At 45.4% G+C, this 14,556-nt stretch overlaps 1 protein-coding gene across 2 annotated transcripts in view; it reads right to left on the bottom strand.

Moving 5' to 3' along the window:
• LOC126260889 (protein HBS1) overlaps positions 1–14,556 on the bottom strand; it is a 211,050-nt gene that overhangs the window by 195,477 nt on the left and 1,017 nt on the right. The window lies entirely within an intron of this gene.

Genomic DNA, 14,556 nt, shown 5'->3' on the forward strand with positions numbered 1-14,556 from the left:
GCGTTTTTCCCCGCGCCATTCAAGAGTGGAACCGTAGAAAGACACCTTGAAGATGGTTCACTGAACCCTCTGCCAGGAACTTTATTGTGAATAGCAATCACGTAGACATAGATTAATTGGGCGATAACTGTCCATCTCTAACAGGTGCTTACCTGGTTCCGGTACTGGGACAATGATGCTTTCTTGTCATTGCAATGGGAACTTGCCCTTGCCCCGGATGCAGTTAAAGATGGCAAGGATATGATGCAGTCAGTCCACCAGTAGGTGCTTGATCATTTGTTCGTGGATGCAGTCCGGCCCTGGGGCTGTATCAGGGAAGTGAACTAGGACACTGGTGAATTCTCACTCAGTGGATGGAGCATTATATGGCTCCAGCTGCTGTGTGGTATAAGATACTGCTTTCGCTCCACTCACTGGTTTAGAATACATAAGGCAGATTGATATCCTCAAACGCTGGGCATAATGCAGAGCTAAATGTTCAGCAACAGCATCTGGATAAGTGTAGACAGTGCCATTCGAGGTAATACCAGGTACACCTGTAGCTGTCTGTTACCTGTAAAGACTTCTGATCTTTGCCAAACCCTGCAAAGGAGAGGTATGTAATCCAATGGTTGAAAATAACTGTTCCCAGCATTCTTGCTTCCAGTGTTTTATTAGGTGGTGGACCCAGAACAGAGCCGCTTAAAGGTAATGAGATACTCAACCCATGGTTGCCACTTATGGGGTTGGAGACCCCACCTACAGTTCCTAATGGCCTGTGGGATTGATGATGACCACTGAGGTACTGTCTTCTATCTGGGCAGGCACGAGGAACAGGGGATCACTACATCAGCCAGTGAAAGAATGCTGCAGTTGTATTCTGGATTCCCTCATTGATATCTCCATGCTGTAGGGAGCCAAGAGCGAGAGCAGAGGCAAAAACACACCAGTCAGCATCTAGGTAGGCATCCAGGGGAGTGGCACTGAGGGAGGAACAGGAAGATCGGGAAGTGGTCACTACAACACAGGTCACCATGGACTCTCCAATGGATGGATGGGAGAAGACAAGGAGTGTGAATGGCAAGGTCAATGGCTGACTACGTACTGTGTGCCACACTGAAGTTTGTGGGGAGACCAGCATTCAAGAAGCAAAGGTCAAGTTGTGTCAGTAAGTTTTCAAGCTCTCGACCATGACCTGTGATCATAGTTCCACCCCACAAAAAGGGTTATGGGCATTGAAATCACCGAAGGTTAGGAAAGGTGTGGGGAGCTGAGAAACCATTGCAAACAGTATGTCCTGAGACCCCTCACCATCAGGAGGAAGGTAAACATTGCAGATGGTAATAACCTGAAATGCCTTTACCTGAATAACCACAGCCTCCAAAGGTATACTAAGAGGCACAAATTCGCTATATGGTGTGTCCAGAACATATGTGCAAACTCCGCCCAGCACCTGTCACAGGTAGCATGAAAGGCCGGAGTCAGCATTGCTGGAAACTAAGTCTCCAGAAGGGAAATTTAGAAGGCAGGTGAAGAGTTTAAAACATGTTGTAGCTCAGTGAGATGGTGGAAAAAAACTGCTGCAATTCCACTAGAGAATAATGTTGTCAATGTACTGTGAGGCCATGAAGGGACCAAGGTTACGGGTTATCCCTAGTCATCTGCTGCCACTGGTTTAAGGGTACAGGCATCAACACACACAGGTTCTGGGTTCTGTTGTTAAGTGCAACAAGAAGCCACAGAAGCTGCCAGGATCTCCGCCACCTTGGCCACAGGAAAGGAACAGGTGGGATCTGGTGGCGTGCCCCCCCCCCCCCCCCCGAATCTTATCTTTCCTCTCCTTAGAGGATTTCAGTGATTGTGAGGGCTTCTCTGAATCAGATTCAGGTAAAGATGCTGATGTGAAGCCCTTTGAACAGCAGTCTGTGGTTCCTTCAGTCACTTGCTGATATCCAGCTGTAAACTGGCAGAAACCTTGGAAGAAACAGCATCAAGGACCCCTTCCTGACAAGAGAAGCTGGAGGAAGACGATCTGTCTTTGGCTGGGAGGTGGGGACCAATGTTCCTAGTGGGTGGGAAGCCAACAATCCCACAGTAAGTGAGGGGGAAGCAACAATATGAGAGCCCCCAACCATCAGGGGGGCCTGAGGGCCCACTGTAGGAGGTGTATCAGGTGGGTGTTCTATTACCAAAGGAGGCGAAGTTGTCGTAGCTGCAACCACACATACTAATACTTGGCTTCTTGGAGAGTTAATTTGCCGAGGGTCTTATATTCTTGTATTTTCTTCTCTCTCTGGAAAAACAGTGCAATATGGCAAGCAGGGAGAATAATGCTTCCCACAGTTAACACAGATTGGGGGGGGGGGGGGGGCGGCACAAGGAGCGTTTGCACGCAGCATTCATCCACCATCTCTACAGTTGGCACTAGCGTTGTCACGCAAAGACATGCCTGAATTTCAAACACTTGAAGCACCACATGGGGGAGGGGATGACAGCAGGACATTGACATTTAGTTTCACATTCTATCAGTCTACCATCACTTTGAACTTTTCAGGCAATAAATTGCCCTCAAAGGTCAAGATGACGGCACCAGTAGTGACCCTATTGTCCTTTGGTCCCCAATGGACACAACGAACAAACTGTACACTCCATCGCTCGAAGTTGGTGCTCAGCTCATCAACAGATTTTAAGATCAAGTCTCCATGAAAAATAATGCCCTGAACCACATTTAGACTATTATGGGAAGTGCCAGTCACCAGCATGTCACCCAACTTGTTACAAGCGAGCAGCATCCATTACTGGTCAGGGGAAGCTGTTTTGATCAAAACTGATCCACTTTTCATTTTAGAGGTGACTGACACTTCCACAAACTTGTCTTCTAAGTTCTCCACAAGAATAAGGGCTTTGTGGTCAAGAAGGACTCAACATCAGTCCTTTTCAAAACCAAGTATTGCAGGGAGTATTGCTCCGCTTGCCACTTAACCTTATGTACCTCCCACAGTGGTGAGATCTATCTCTCTACATTAAAAGAGAACTTTCGTTCCATAGAGAATACTGGGGGCACATGGCCATCAGTGGGAGACAACTTCATCTACTTCATTTGCGGCTCATCTGCCATGGTGCCACCCATTCCATGTGGGGGCTCTCCTCATTGGTGCCACCCAGCCCCAAAGACAGCTACCTGGACAGTAATCCATTGCTTGAAGACCATGTGTCCCAGTCATGACAGGCACATACTCCTCAGTATACATGATGAGTTTTCAGCTCAGGCACTTAACAGTGCGGTCCCTGTGTGTACCAAGCAGGTACTTGACAACCCCCTCCCTCCCCACTGGCAGTGTGTGGTAATAGTCGGCAGCCAGTAGGCCAGGCAGAGTAAACATGGCGCACAGCTGCAGCAGCGTATTGCACGTATTAATTGTTTGGAGTGGAGCAACAGTGAGGCAGGAACTGCAGCGTTGCTTTAAGTTATTGCGATGTATGAGACAAGGCAGTAGGCCAGAGCCGGGAGTGGCTATGTGGAAGTGGCTGACGTATGGGAATTTACCCCTGCCACAGTTTCTGTCTCTCTGACACTACGTCAGAAACGAGGAGAAAAGCAGTATAAATAGTCAGGCACTTTTAGCTTAAGAGGTGTGCCAGGTCAGTCGAGAGTCGGGTCGGACCTGTGCTGGTCTACGCTTAAAGGGGCCAGTCTGGCAGCGATGTTGTAAATATTCTGTGGAAACCTGCACTTTGTGTCTATGTGCTTTTTCTGGTTGCATTCCACCTCCGGGGACACAACACCAGGGCGGGATAGAACGGCAGCCGGGTACTTGGTCTGCCTGAAGGAGGGCAGTGACAGAGGTCTGCAGTAGGTCCAGGATGGGACACGTTCGCTTACCACTTGGCGTACTGGAGTCCAGGCAAAGCGTACGCTGCAGGTGATGTGGCAATGCTGCAGCTGCGCCAGAGAAAGCGGTGGGTGTTTCCATCTGTTAAGCACCACTAGCGGCAAGTTGTGTCACCACATCCAGGAGGGTGCGGGTTCGAATCCAGTGCTGTCCTGGGAGCAGCTGCGGCCTGAGGGCCACGGGTGACCAGTACATCCACCTTTGTCCCATGGTCGGACAGAGCAGGCCAAACGGGCCGAGGGCAGTGAGGACCAGGGACTGTATCTGTCTCCAGAATCGTGGGCAGCTACACGGCGTAAGAGGCGACGCCTCGGCAGATGGTGACCGGGCAGAGCACAGCCAGCTTCCAGCTGAGCAGCCTTGATGATGGCAGCACTGGTGTCGGCATACCAGGAGTTGCTGATCCGGCTGGACTCGCAGAACAGCGCACAGGCAGCGCACCAACATTACGCTTCTGTAAACTAGCTGAATAAAGGAATACTTCTGAATACCGCTGTATCAATCTGCACTGTCCCTTGACGCTACTGAACTTGCTCGGCCTCCTGACAAAATACGGCGCAGTGGGTCCCGGCTTCAGCTCGGCTATCTGGAGTCCCGCGTTCAACCATCTACGGTCCGCAACAGTGGTGTCAGGAGTGGTGCTGGTTACAACTCTGGTACCGGATTGCCACTCCCACATCTTATGTCGAGCAAGTAGGGTTCAGGTATGCCTGTGTAGAGGTGTAGTTGAGGTGCTTGGTTGCGTTCATGACGGGCGGTTGTACACTTCTTGTTATGTCTTGTTGTTCAGGAAGTGTTTGTCCATACCAGTTTAGGGAGGAAAGCAGGACTGTCACCTGCGCACGAGCATGATGGGGATGGGTGAGTGACATTTGATGTATTGTTTATGTATCATTCTTTTGTGTTTTAAGGGGTTAAGTGTCAATTGGAGGGACTTTTTAAAGGCGTCTTTTGTAAGACCAGAGGAGCCTGTAGATTTATCGGAATTCAGGGGAAATGGGGGACATGATGACATAGTGCATAAGCGATGCAATTTTTGTAGCCTGTCAGGTCAGGGATTACTGTGTACAAAGCGGGCGCCAAAGAGCTGTTTTATTTGTAACAAATTCGGTCATTTGGCACGCAATTGTTCAGAATGTAGACTGGTGACGATTCGCCTCAAGAACTAAGTTTTAGGAGTAGCAGAGTGGAATTAATACTAACAGTAGAGCTATAAGCAAGAATGACGGAAACACGGCAAGCAGCGGAGGCTGCAGCAGTGACTACAGCAGAAGCTGTAGCCGCTCTAACTGAGCAAATTCGGGTATTGTAGGAGGCAAGGATAAGGGACAAAGAAACATACGAAGAATTAGCTGGGAGATTTGAGGCACTGCAAGTAGGGGAAGCGAAGTCGGGTGAAAGTACATTGCAGGTCGAGGAGTGTCAGAATGTTTGACCCGGCAAATGCAGCATTGATTAACCCCTTTTCGGGTAAAACAACGGAGGATGTGTCCGTATTCCTTAACAACATTATCACAATGGCTGAGGCCAATGGGTGGTCAGATGTCGTAATGTTGATAGTGGCAAAGTTATGATTGACAGGGAATGCCAAGTCGTACATACTGTACCATGAAACACTGAACAATGTCTGGACGTTTGCAGAGCTTGAGGCTGGGTTATGCCACAGGTACCAAAAACAGAATAAAGCCAGTTTTCTTTTTTTCTTTCTTTTTTTTTTTGGGGGGGGGGGAGATTAAGTGTGTTAATTACTAATTACAACAAGAAATGAGGTGGAGGTTTTCTCAGACAGGATTCAAAAGCTGAATGCACAAACGTTCGAACTGTCACTGAATGGGGAGACGAATAGAGTGCTGTTACAGGAGGCCGAGAACAGGGCGTTAGATATGTTTCTGCAGGGAGTAACGCCGGAGATGTCACATCAGGTGAGAATGGAGAATCCTAATGATCTGCGGCGGCTCTAAGGATTGCCACATACTTAGAGGAGGTAGATTATGCGACAAAGCAAAGGGTGGAGCAAAAAGTTCTGGCAGCGGAAATTAAGGCCAGGTAGGGCATATTAGCAGGCAGTGTCAGTGTCAGTTGCGGTGTTACTCATGTGGGAAAATGGGTCACCAGGCAGTGAACTGCAGGGGTAAAATTAGGTGGGAACCTCGGCGACAGCAGCCGCTAAATAAGAACAGGACTGCTTCAACTGTTAGAGGGTGGTCCCAGTGAAATTAGATAATGCGCTTGCAGGTGCACAGACTGAATGCTGCTTATTAGGCTTGGTGAATGGAAGGAAACAGAGATTTTTAGATGACACGGGGGCGCACATGTCTGTTATCGTTCTACACCTGGTTAACAGGAGAAGGCTTGAGCCACCACTTTATAGGTTACGTGGGGTGGGGGATAATAAAGTGGAGTCATTGGATATGACGGTACGTCAATTTGTGATCACAGGAACTAAGTTTAGTAAGCAGGTAGAGGTGTTACCAGGTGTGGGCGAGGGGTATGCGGTGATTCTCGGACTGGACTCCCTTAACAAACATCGTGGGAAGATAGATCTTCGGCAACAAACAGTGGAACTCAGTGGAACAATGTTTTGCATGGGGGAAACAGTTGCAAATGGACGAATGTTGCAAGGCACACTTAACGCAAAGGTGACACCAGCTAAACTGTGAACGGATTCATTAAAGGTTGATCAGCAGGAAAACATACCAGCAGGTACAGGGAAGGTAGTCTGGGTTTCGATAAATACGGACTTACCAAAGGAGACGCTGTACGAGGAGTCGGATAACGCGCACTGTTTTGTGCGGAGGATTTTACCTCACGCAAGTTATGTGGAGGGAGATTATAGGGTTCCTGTAAGTATAGGTAACTTCAGCAGAGCGGATTTTAGCTTGTTGAAAGGGTTGTTATTGGCCACATTGGGTTTTTTTTTGATGAAGATGACCTCAATAGGGAGGATTTAGAGGCAAGCCATAAGCAAAATGTCGATGCAGTGCAATTGAGGGGAATATTGCAGCATTTGCAGGGAGATGACAGGGTCGCGTTGGAGGAACTGTTATTGACATTTAGCGATTTATTCGGAACGGAGAGTAGGTTACCAGCAACATTGATTACGAAGCATCACATACCAATGGAGGATAATACACCAGTGTTTAGGAAACCATATCTGGTAGCACGGCATATGCAACCACTACTAGAGGAGTTTATAGAACAACAACTACGGGATGGAATCATAGAGCATTGTGATAGTCCATATTCAAGCAATGTAGTTCTTGTACCTAAGAAGTCAGAGGATGGTAAAAGGTAATATAGGTTTTGCTATGATTATTATAGGTTTCCAAATGCAAAAACCAAAACCATTTCGGACGCATATCCGATTCCGAATATCACGGACACATTGGACAATCTGCGACAATGTAAGTATTTTACGACAATAGATTTAGGGAAAGGATACCACCAGTTGGAGTAGTGCCAGAGGATAGGGCAAAGATAGCTTTTACTGTTCCTGGGGGACACTATCAGTATATACGTATGCCATTCAGGTTGAAGAATGCACCGGCAACTTTTCAGTGATTATTAGATGGGATTTTAAGGGGATTGAAAACAAAGACATATATGGTTTACCTAGATGACATTATAGTATTTTCGAAGGATACACCAGAACATGTATCGCGTTTAAGAGAAGTCCTTAGAAGATTGTGGTCAGCACGGTTAACATTAAGTTTAGAAAAATGTAATTTTGTGCAGACACAGGTCAAATATTTAGGTCATGTAATCAGTGAACAAGGGGTTCAAACTGATCTTCGGTTAACAGAGGCAGTTCAGAATTTTCTGACACCACATACAATGAAGCAATTACAATCGTATATTGGGATATGTTCATATTATCATAAATTTGTAAAGGATTTTGCTAAAATAGCCGAGCCGTTAACAAAGCTTTTAAAGAAAGGGGTTAAATTTCAATGGACAGAGGAATACCAGCAAGCTTTCGATGAATTAAAAATGAGATTAGTTTCTGGTCCGGTGTTGGTGTTTCCGAATTTTGAAGACTTCACCTTATCATGTGACACTTCAAATGGCGCAGTAGGATGTGTTCTGGGGCAAATGGTAATGTGACAGGAGCACCCGGTGGTGTCTGCTTCCAGACAGTTAAATAGGGCAGTGCGGAATTATTCCACAACGGAAAAGGAGATATTAGCTGTAATATATGGATTAATGTATTTTCGTTGTTACCTTTACGGGAGGTAGTTTAAGGTCGTGACAGATCATGCAGTGTTGAGATGGTTACTGGGACTCAAGGATCCTTCTAGTTGGTTAACACGGTGGGCTCTAACATTAGGTGAGTTTGACTTTGAAGTAATTCATAAGCCAGGGAAGAAACACAGGAATGCAAATGCATTAAGCCGCAGGTTAGATGCATTAGAAGTAAAGGGTAAGAGTATTGTGGAATGCCAAGGGCACAAGAAGAGGATGAGGAGTGCCAGGGTTTTAGAATTTAACCACATTTCATTGTTGAGGGAAATTTGTTTTGTAGAGTTACCTAGTGTGGACCATGGGTAGTGGTACCAAAGAGTTTGAGGGAGGAAGTCTTAAAGCTGGCCCATGATCATGTTCTTTCAGGGCATGGGGGTCGTCGAGCAACAGAAAGAAGAGTAGCAGAACAATTTTGGTGGTGCACTTGGAGAAGGGATGCGGAACAATACGTAGAAAATTGTGTACTGTGTGGGCAGTGAGCGGATGTGACACGCGCAAGAATTCTACTGCAACGGTTACCAGAGGCTTTGAAACCTTTCGAGTTTATCGGGCTAGATATCTGCAGGCCTTATAACAAAACACCAGTAGCAAATTGTTACGTTTTAACTGTAATTGATCACTTTTCGCGGTTTCTAGCCATGGTCGCAATACCAGACCAACAGGCAAATACAGTAGCACAAGCTTTAGCCAATAACTAGTTATTGAAGTTTGGGGTGCCTGATACCATAATTACAGATCAGGGAACAAACTTCATGTCCGAATTAATGACACAGTTGTGTCAGTTATTGAGAATTAAAAAATTATGGACCAGTCCATTTCATCTGCAGGCTAATGGGAGAACAGAGTGAGTACATAAGGCAATTTAAAAAATGCTAAGTTATTATGTGAATGAAAACCATGATAACTGGGACGTTTATCTTCCGTACTTGGTATCGAATTATAACACCAAAATACATTCGGACGTCGGAATGTCACCATTCGAGGTGGCCTATGGAAGAAAGATGCCATCACCATTTGACGTTATATATCAAAAATTGGGAGCTAAAAGGGACACAGTCAAGAAATTTGAATGGACAATACAGGAAGTCTGGAAGAGGGTTGTTGTTGTTGTGGTCTTCAGTCCTGAGACTGGTTTGATGCAGCTCTCCATGCTACCATATCCTGTGAAAGCTTCTTCATCTCCCAGTACTTACTGCAACCCACATCCTTCTGAATCTGATTAGTGTATTCACCTCTTGGTCTCCCTCTACGATTTTTACCCTCCACGCTGCCCTCCAATGCTAAATTGGTGATCCCTTGATGCCTCAGAACATGTCCTACTAACCGGTCCCTTCTTTTTGTCAGGTTGTGCCACATACTCCTCTTCTCCCCAATTCTATGCAATACTTCATCATTAGTTATGTGATCTACCCATCTAATCTTCAGCATTCTTCTGTAGCACCACATTTCAAAAGCTTCTATTCTCTTCTTGTCCAAACTATTTATCGTCCATGTTTCACTTCCATACATGGCTACACTCCATGCAAATACTTTCAGAAACAACTTCCTGACACTTAAGTCAATACTCGATGTTAACAAATTTCTCTTCTTCAGAAACGCTTTCCTTCCCATTGCCAGTCTACATTTTATAGCCTCTCTACTTCGACCATCATCAGTTATTTTGCTCCCCAAATAGCAAAACTCCTTTACTACTTAAAGTGTCTCATTTCCTAATCTAATTCCCTCCGCATCACCCGATTTAATTCGACTACATTCCATTAGCCTCGTTTTGCTTTTGTTGATGTTCATCTTATATCCTCCTTTCAAGACGCTGTCCATTCCATTCAACTGCTCTTCCAAGTCCTTTGCTGTCTCTGACACAATTACAATGTCATTGGCGAACCTCAAAGTTTTTATTTCTTCTCCATTGATTTTAATACCTACTCCGAATTTTTCTTTTGTTTCCTTTACTGCTTACTCAGTATACAGATTGAATAACATCGGGGAGAGGCTACAACCCTGTCTCACTCCCTTCCCAACCACTGCTTCCCTTTCATGCCCCTCGACTCTTATAACTGCCATCTGGTTTCTGTACAAATTGTAAATAGCCTTTTGCTCCCTGTATTTTACCCCTGCCACCTTTAGAACTTGAAAGAGAGTATTCCAGTCAACATTGTCAAAAGCTTTCTCTAAGTCTACAAATGCTAGAAATGTAGGTTTCCCTTAATCTTTCTTCTAAGATAAGCCGTAAGGTCAGTATTGCCTCACGTGTTCCAATATTTCTACGGAAGAGGGTACAGAAGGCCAATATGAAAGCAACTGAAAGGCAGGAAGAACAGAACAAGCAGTTGGGACCTTTACCACAGTACAAGGTAGATCAAAGGGTACTGATCACGAATCCATATACACCTAAGGGAAAGACGAAAAAATTCTTGATGAAGTACTGTGGACCATACCAGGTCGTGGAGATGACTTCGCCTGTAAATGTTAAAGTGGAGCTGCCAACAAAAACATCTGTAACCATGTAAGTAGAGTAAAGCGTTTTAAAGGAATGGTGGACGGATTACCTCAGTTGCAAGCAAGTGACCCAACTGCAGAGGCTAGGAAAAGGTAACGGAAGAAGAAGGTTGCAGCGGAGAGGCAACAGGAGATGCATAACGTTCCGTATGCATTATGGTCACGGAGAGAGAAAATTATTATATGTGTAATATTGTATGGCATGTTTACATTTTGTGTTTTTGTATCAAGGGAGAATTTGCTTTTTTGTGTTTTGGTGGGTCAGACAATAGTTGTTTTTTTTTATTGTTTATTGTTTTAGTTTTGTCACTGTATGGGGGAGACCTTTTTTTCCAGATAATTCGAAGGAGGGAGACTGAACTACCGGGAATTTTTGAGGATGTCGTATGATGTTGTAGTAACTTGTAGTGTGAAGGGGTTCTGGAGATATTAAGAATGCAGAATCTGACATATTTAAACTCCACATTAAATCCAGAGTTTTCTGAAATATTGCATTCCTATATTAATGCACAGGAAGGATCTATCACGGTTAATAAAGTATTGGAACACATTAGAATGTCACAACAGCATCACACCGACAGAACAACAACAGTGAACATTTCAGCCACAGGGTGTGCCGTTTTCCTTTTTTTTATTGAGTATAGCTTTGTTGAGAGTTTGGAAACAAGCAACAGTAGAGGTGGTGCCAACACATCAGTTGGCTACGGCATGGGTAACCAGTGTAAACAGTGTATAGGGGTAGCATTAATGTTTTTATGTTCTCATCAGTTTTAGCCTGTGGCATGTAAGATTTGTGAACAAGGTATGTTCACACAGCCACAGGCCACGGCTGTTACATTTCAATTTTGGATGAATATTGTTGAAAGTAGGGTGGTGTGCTGTGCTAGTAGCAGTCTTATTCGTAGGAAAGGGGAATTTTGTTAAAATTCAGTAAAGGCGCGGTTGGGCGATGAAGTCTGGGGCTGCTGGCAGTGCGTGGTAATAGTCGGCAGCCAGTAGGCCAGGCAGAGTAAACATGGCGCACAGCTGCAGCGGCGTATTGCACATATGATTTGTTCGGAGTGGAGCAACAGCGAGGCAGGAACTGCAGCATTGCTTTAAGTTATTGCGATGTATGAGGCGAGGCAATAGGCCAGAGCCAGGAGTTGCGATGTGCAAGTGGCTGACGTATGGGAATTTACCCCAGCCATAGTTTCTGTCTCTCTCCGACACTATGTCAGAAACGAGGGGAAAAGCAGTACAAATAGTCAGGCACTTTTAGCTTGAGAGGTGTGCCAGGTCAGTCGTCAGTCGAGAGTCGTGTTGTACCTGTGCTGGTCTACACTTATAGGGGCCAGCTTGGCAGTGATGTTGTAAATGTTCTGTGTAAACCTGTACATTGTTTCTATGTTCTTGTTCGGGCTGTATTCCCCCTCCCAGGACACAACACCAGGGTGGGACGGAATGGCAGCCAAGTACTTGGAGAATGCACGGTCTGTCTGAAAGAGAGAACTGACAGCGATCTGCAGCAGGTCCATGACAGGCCACATTCACTTACCACCTGGCGTACTGGGGTCTGAGTGAGGCATACGCTGCGGGAGGTGTGGCAGCGCTGCAGCAGCACCAGAGACAGCGATGGGTGTTGCCATCCGGCAAGCACCACTAGTGGCAAGTTGTGGCTCCGCATCCAGGAGGGCTTGGGTTCAAGTTCGGTCTTGTCCAGGGAGCAGCGGCAGCCTGAGGGCCACCTTTGTCCCATGGTCAGACAGAGCAGGCCAAACAGGCCAAGGGCAGCGAGGACCAGGGACTGTAGCAGTCTCCAGAATAGGGACAGCTACGCGGCGCAAGACGCAACGCCTTGGCGGGCGGTGACCGGGCAGAGTGCGGCCAGCTTCCAGCTGAGCAGCCTTGATGACGGCAACAGCGGTGTCGACATACCAGGAGTTGTTGAGCCGACTGGACTCGCGGAAGAGTGCGAGGGCGGCGCGCCGACACTACGCTTCTGTAAACCAGCTGAATAAAGGAATACTTCCAAATACCACTGTATCACTCTGCACTGCTCCTTGACACTATTGAACTTGCTCAGCCTCCTGACGAAATACGGCGCGATGGGTCCCAGCTTCAGCTCTGTCATCTGGAGTCCTCGGTTCGACCATCGACAGGCCGCAACAGCAGTATCTCACACTTGACTTGACCTATATAGCTAATATGAAGCCCGTCAACCCAAATGTACAAATGTTGGTACATCAAACTCCTTGATACCTTCCGATCACAATCAAACAATTACCAAAAGCCAACAACACAACCCAAAAACCCATTAAAAATTGCATTAACACCAACTTCAACACACAAAAAACACCTAACAATGCACAAAACACGTATACCATACCATGCATACTTTACCCCAATTAAAATTATATTTTATGATTGACAGATTGCAGGGATGGGGATCAGTGTTGCAGGCGTCCAGCCAGCCTTGTTTCACAAGGCTCTGGATGTAACCTACAACAAGCATGTGATGTACCAGAAGAAACTACAAATGGTTGGTGGCTGACCCCTACCAATCGACTTGCTGCAAAGTCAATCATAAAGTAACTCTATTCAGAGTATGCAAAAATAACATGTCAACACAATCTCTCAAACGGCCAGCCTAGACTTTACATAGCAGGGTCCTCTCTGAGTAGGGTAGCATATGTTGTCCCACCAACAATGCAACACACAATGGTCCCTGGTCTAAGATGCAGCAACTCAGACAGTTTCATATCCTCTCCACACATGCAACACTTCACATACTCTGGAAATAAACCTAATAACTGTAGGTATTTAATTGTGGTCAACATGCTGTCCCACACTGCTGCACACAGGGACCTACACATGACCTTCCCCATCACATCCATACCTAACAAAACAAAATTATATCTCCAACCACAAACAACACACAAAACTAACAATGACAAATCCAAAAACGGATATATTGCCATTAATTGCCAACATCAAAATAAGTAACAAGTTGCCACAAACTCTTCTAAAATTATTCTCACAAACAGCACTCAAGAAATCCAATGAATCACAATCAGCACTCCTAAACAGTTTTTAAACATAACCCACACTAGACAGGGCTGCTGCATTCTCCAACATGCCCTCTGTAGACCGAATCCATTACAGATATGCTGCACCAACATGTCACAGAACACAACATAGTTGCAGCATGCATCAAAGCAGATGGGTAGTACTGCAAACTCCGGTCGAGCCCTCTGCAAATCACTAATGTGCATGAGAGACGATTCCTCCCATTTTACAACACTTTATGGTACCATTTCCACTTACAAATGACGAGTGGCATATACCACCCTTAAAAGGCAGAATATTACACTAGTTTTCAAAAATTTTCTTGGAGACAGAGAGAGAAAGAGAAAAGAGAAAGAGAGAGAGAGAGAGAGAGAGAGAGAGAGAGAGAGAGAGAGAGAGATTCAGTGTGATGCTTTTGTGCTGATAGAGAAATATTACATCAGTAGAAGAAATATGCTTATTTAAGACTTAATAGGAAGAAAAACCATAACAAATCATGTAAGGAGCAATGGTAACCATGCACTATATAGAGGAGGTGTTGAGTATTCAACAGCTTGAGTTCTACAGAAGTAACTAACACAAAACAAAAACAAAAGCATTGTTTTCAAATCTTGTTTGTGTGCATATCAATCTCAGCTGTATGGTGAAAAGTGGCTCCTTTATTTCTTACATAACCTGTATTTCATGCAGGACTTTCCAGTTTCACAGTATTGTCTCAACAAATCACAGTTTAATACTACAAAAATTTTCAGCTAAACCTTGTATCTCAAGTTACACCAAAAATTCATTAATCTGAATTAGTTGTGAACTGCAAATCAAGGCAGGGCTGCTGTCAAGTTCCAACACATCTGCAACTGTTAGATACTGTTCTGGACTTATAGACACTGCTGCGGTGCAT

The sequence above is a fragment of the Schistocerca nitens genome, chromosome 5 (genome assembly GCF_023898315.1).
Source record: "Schistocerca nitens isolate TAMUIC-IGC-003100 chromosome 5, iqSchNite1.1, whole genome shotgun sequence".
NCBI lineage: Eukaryota > Metazoa > Arthropoda > Insecta > Orthoptera > Acrididae > Schistocerca > Schistocerca nitens.